General features: G+C 34.3%; 1 pseudogene; it reads right to left on the reverse strand.

The window, feature by feature from the left end:
• Positions 1 to 1744: 1744 nt before the first annotated feature.
• On the reverse strand, positions 1745 to 5374 carry LOC126696597 (L-type lectin-domain containing receptor kinase S.4-like; annotated as a pseudogene).
• Between the last annotated feature and the right edge of the window lie 244 nt (positions 5375 to 5618).

A 5618-nucleotide genomic window follows, 5' to 3' on the forward strand; every position in this document is an offset into this window, starting at 1 on the left:
CAAATACGAAATATGAGATTCAAACCCACTTACTTCCAAAATCTATTAATGTCCTAACATTATAATAAATAGCAATCATTATGGAGCACCATAAGTTGAAATACTATCAAATCTTAAGAAAAGATAGTTAATGATGGACTAGGTATTCAATAAATTGGTTTAAATTTTTTGAATAAATTGTGCTACTAATATCCACACAAAAAATGAATTAAATAAATGATTAGGTTTTTTTGAGAATAAAAAATTTTAATTAATCTAACTTCGTTGAATAAATTCTTCTATTTATTTATTTTTTTTAAAAAAAAATTCAAAATCTTGAGGAAAATAAATAGTAAAGATCACAGGTCTAAATTCAATAAGGTATATAAATCAATATGTCATCGTGTGTAGTGTAATTAGTAATAAGACATGTAGGCAATTAAGGGTTTCCCTGTCACCTTATAAATGCTTAAATTACCTTGAGTATTAAAAAACTAAGGTAAATACTAGAGTTATATATTAACTATTTTATAACATTTTTAAGAAACGGTTGAAAACAAATGTTTACAGTGGGTTCAAATGAAAAGCAGTAAAAAATTATCACATTAGCATATTCTGCTCAGGCTCAATTTTTTTTTTTTTTTTTTTTTTTTTTTTGAAGTCAACTTCTTAATTAAATTTGCATGAAAATAGATATGAAAATGATATGAAAATGATTAGGTATTGTTAGAGGAATAAATATCCTATATCATATTCTAAGTATATTCTACTTTATATTTTATCAATTATGTTAATAGATGCAAATAATTTAATAAATAAAAAAGGACAGACTCAAAAAGTAATATGAAAAGCTTAATTATGATACTATGTGTCTTAAATTTATGAGAATAAATTCAATAAGAACTTGGTGCAAACTCTGTTGTTTATGTACTCTAATTCTAACATGTCACATGCAATCCTCCTTATTCTACATTACATAAAATCAAAACCCCGTTAGCTCTCACAACAAAAGCCTCCAACAGCTAGAAACGCTACCAAGAAGAGTAGCCACCACCAAAGACATTGTCAGAATCTGGAAAGAGATACCGGAGCTACCATTTGTGTGGTGGTTGTGACCTACAAGTTTGATTTTTTTTTTTTTCTTGATTTGTATTTTCTGAAGCATGGTGTATTGGGAGAGAATAGGAACCCTGAAGAAACTTGCCCTAATTTTCCTATCAATTTTTATGAGTTTTGGTTCCCTTTATTAATATCAATATTAATTTCTCATGTCGTTTTGTTAAAAATGTTTTTTTTTTTTTTTTTTTTTTTTATCTGTTTAGATTTTGTTGTGATTGGAAAATATATGTCCATCGATCCACATCTCAAATGTCCATTTGCTTAAGGGACAACTCATTGAATATGACTTTAAAGGCTATGTATGTGCCACATCTGTTAATAATAAGCCTCTTTTGCATAAAACTGGAATGACACATAGAACAACAATCTCCTAAAAATTTAAGATTGGAGTTGATTTATCAGATTGAAAGGAAATTTTCAGGGATTTGATGAAAGCAACCAGTTCAACAAACAAAGAGAACTATTGAGAAAACATTCTACTATTCTCGGAATACCTAATAATTATCAATACTTTCGGACAAGAGATCTTGAAGCATGGAGTTGCATGGCATTATTTCTCATCTAAAATATTGTATGACACTTTTCATCTAAAATATTGTACACTTCCAACATAAACAAAACAAAACGAAAGAAAAAACTGGGTGGATAAGATGATGATTAATTTATTGACGTCCAAACAAATACATACATAACCATGCAGTAGTAACTGAAATTGAAAATCCCAAACCATAGAAATAAGACCACCTACCATCATCTTGATTGAAAACTGAAAAGGATGGAGTTAAACCATCTTCAACATCAGCAATATCCCCATCATCACCAACTGAGGTTGAAGTAGTCGGATAAGATTGCACAAAATCACAAAATCCTCAAACTCATATTTACCACCATCTTCATTGCTATTTTCCATGACTACCTCCTCCTCCTCCTCTAAAACCAGCTTCGTTTCCAAGCACCTAACCACATGCCTAATAGTGGGTGGTGCATCATTGGAACACATTAAGCCCAATTTAAGCACGAAAGTAGCCTCAACTTCATCAAACTCAACCCCTAACCTTGAATCCACAACCTCAAGAACCAGGGGAGGAGCCACGTTGCCCCTTGGGAGGGCTGTGGCCCCTGCCAAAAAAAAAAGAAAAAAAAAAGAGAGGTCCACCAGCCTATATAGAAATTTTAATTGGGCCCTCCTAATGATGTACATCCGGCCCCCCTCCCATTTCTATTCAATTCACTCCCAGGCCCAGCATGTTCTAGTTTCAATTGTAGGCCTCTTTTATCTTCTAATAAAACAAAACATGGCCCCTTATATTTAAATACCCAAAGTCACTACCCAACAAAATAATATTTTATCACCCATTCTCAATTTCAAAATCAGAATTCTTTCTTTTGCTATTCTTTTTAGAAAGGTGATACGTTCACAAAATTTTTACAGCATTTTTATAAATCATAAGTGGTTAGTTGTTATTGGCCTAACACTAAAATTATTTTTTTGCTCCAACAATAACAATCAGTAACAATCTGCCACTTAGAATTTGTTATAAAAATGTTGTGAAAATATTGTAAACATATCATTTCTCTTCTTTTTATTCTCTTCTTGTCTTCTGTGTACACGCCACCGCCCACTCCACTGGTACCAGCAGCCCCCAAACAAAACAAAATCTCAGCTCAGCCCTCCTTTCAAACTCAATCCTCACGTTCCCAAAAAAAAAAAAAACCGGTCCATTATTTTCTTTCTTTGTGCTTTCTTAAAATAAATCATTCAGGATGAGTTTTCAGTTTTCTTTTCTTTCTTCAGCACTACACCTTCATCTCTTTTTTTAGTGTTTTTTTTTTCTTCTTCTTCTCAACTATATACACTTACTTAAATATTTACATGCACTTTAATTTTTCATAGATTTTTAGAGAAATATGTGATTGAAGGCATGGGGAGGTATGAATAACATCCATATAATTAATAATAGGAATGATGATAGGTTGACTGTTTAAATTACAGTGGAAATTTTTTTTTCTTAAGTACGAATAACATCCATATAATTAAGTAAAAATTTCTAATTAAGATTTTATTTTTTAAGTTCTTTTCAGGTTAATTTTTGAGTCATATTCTTAAAGCTTAAAGAATTATGAGCAAGCGAAAAATAATTGATGCATTCTTTAAGAAAAAAGATCTTAACAATTCAAAATTTATGACACCTATGGTTGTAGAAACAAATATGGCTGTAGAAATAAATGTTGATACTTCAATGCCTAATGAACACCCTTCCAAATGTTCAAGAATTCAATTTGAAGAGATAGATCATGATCCGGGATCACGTAAACAAATATGTGAATTTCCTATTAACAAACAAGATGAATTCGACGAGCTTATCTCAAAGAAGATCCATATCAATCTAAAAATATAGACTGTCCATACAACAATGATAATCATCGTCGTCGAAAATCGCCCCCCCCCCAATGTAAAAAATCCTGGCTACGCCCCTGTCAAGAACTGGATTGCTCCTAATCTCCACTTCTCCCAAACCCAGTCCACAAGCATGAGCTCCTCAAGCAATGCTTTAGGGTCAATAGGCCTTCTACCACATACCACTTCTAGCAACAAAGCACCAAAGGCAAACACATCAGAACTTGTTGGCTTGCTTGTGCATTGGACCTCGGGTGCTAAATAACCCAACGTACCCACCATCGTGGTTGTGCTAGGGTGAGCCATGCTCATATAGCTTAGCAAGACCAAAATCACTCAACCATCTATTAAACTCAGAATCCAATAACACATTGTCTGTCTTGATGTCTCTATGAACCACAATTTGTTCCCCTTCCTCATGTAAATATAAAAGCCCTAAAGCGACCCCTTTGATGATCTTGAACCTTTGCTCCCAGCTTAAGATTGCTTTGGGCTCATCAAAAAGGTACCTATCTAAGCTTACATTAGGCATGAATTTGTACACAAGTAATAGATCACCTTGCCTACGACACCAACCCAATAATATTTCGATGACGAAGATGGCCAATACTACCAACCTCAGACATGAATTCTCGCAAACCTTGCTTCGAATTTTGGGAAACACGCATTACTGCAACTTGGGTATTTGAATTAGGCAAAGTTCCTTTGTAAACTCTACCAAATCCACCAAACCCAAGAAGCTCTTTGTCTCCAAAACCCTTCGTTACTTTCTTTAGCTCCTAATTAGAAATTCTATGTGGTCCAATATCAAGCTCCCAGGCTTCAACCACACCAACCTTCTTGAGTTTCCTGACATTGTAAAAGATCAAAATAATCCAGGAAATCACAACCAAAGCACAGATTGAGACACCAACAATTAGGCTTGTGTGGTTCTTTTTAGACCCATTCACTGTTGGGTGCTTAGGGAGTTTATCTAAATTGAGATTTTTAGCACCTCCATTTATGTTAAAGCTCCAACCTAAGACGTAGTACGAACTTGAGGATGAAAGGCCGGTTGAACCAGAGAACCCCACGAACATGAATTCTTTAAATATTGGTGAGAGGTCCACATTATAAGGAAAATTTTCAGACCTAAGTCTAGCAAATTGTTGCGCAACCTTAACATTTACTTGATATATTCGTGCATCATATTCAACCCAAGCCTGAATTATCTGATCACTCTTTAGATTTATGAAATATCTACGCTTAGATTGATCGACTGGAACAGATTTGTTAGATAGTATGCTTTTGAGGCCGACGCGAACATGGTTATCGTTGATGTCACCGAACTTGGTGTGATTGAAAGTGTGAAATTCCACCTTGAATATGTCCGAGATGTTTCCATCCCTTTGGTGTTGAATAGACCAAGAGAATGAGAGATTGTGAAAGCAAAGTCATGGCCGCCTAGTTTGCCACGTTCATTGATCAAAGCAAAAGCAAATGTGGTGGAAAAGGACATAATTTTGCCATTGGAGGAGTTCTTGAATTGGATTGGATATTTATAAAATGCATGGCTAACAACTTGAATCGACTCGTTTGTCAGCTGAAGTATGCCATTGTTATCAATCACTGCATCGCCTTCTAAGCTAATATTTTTACGTTCGGCATTGAACCCATCAGTGAGCTGGGTCAACAAGCTCCAACATTGTCTAGGTCAGGCTTTACTCGGTATAGGAAAAGAAGGAAAACCAAGAAGAGAAAGATCAATTTTGCTGCTGTTAAAGATATATTAGCCCATTAGTATAGGCCTAAGCTTAATTCTACTTTGTGTGCAAGCCAAGTCTCCTACTTGTACTAGAAGTCTATTAGTTTAGGGTTTAGTTTACTATATATACACATGTTATAATTCATTATAAAACAGGATTTGTATTACACTATAATATATTATTGATGTAGCCCTTTAGGATTTCCTCCGTGGATGTAGGCCATTAGGCTGAACCACGTAACCCTTGTGTGTTATTGTGTGTTATACTTTATGCTTTCGCTTCCGCATCTATACTAGCATGTTCAACATGGTGTATCAATGCTAATATTTAACATGGTATCAGAGCCACCTTCTTAAGGCCATGATTTTCTGTCCTTA

Source organism: Quercus robur, chromosome 8, assembly GCF_932294415.1.
Source record: "Quercus robur chromosome 8, dhQueRobu3.1, whole genome shotgun sequence".
NCBI classification, from domain to species: domain Eukaryota; kingdom Viridiplantae; phylum Streptophyta; class Magnoliopsida; order Fagales; family Fagaceae; genus Quercus; species Quercus robur.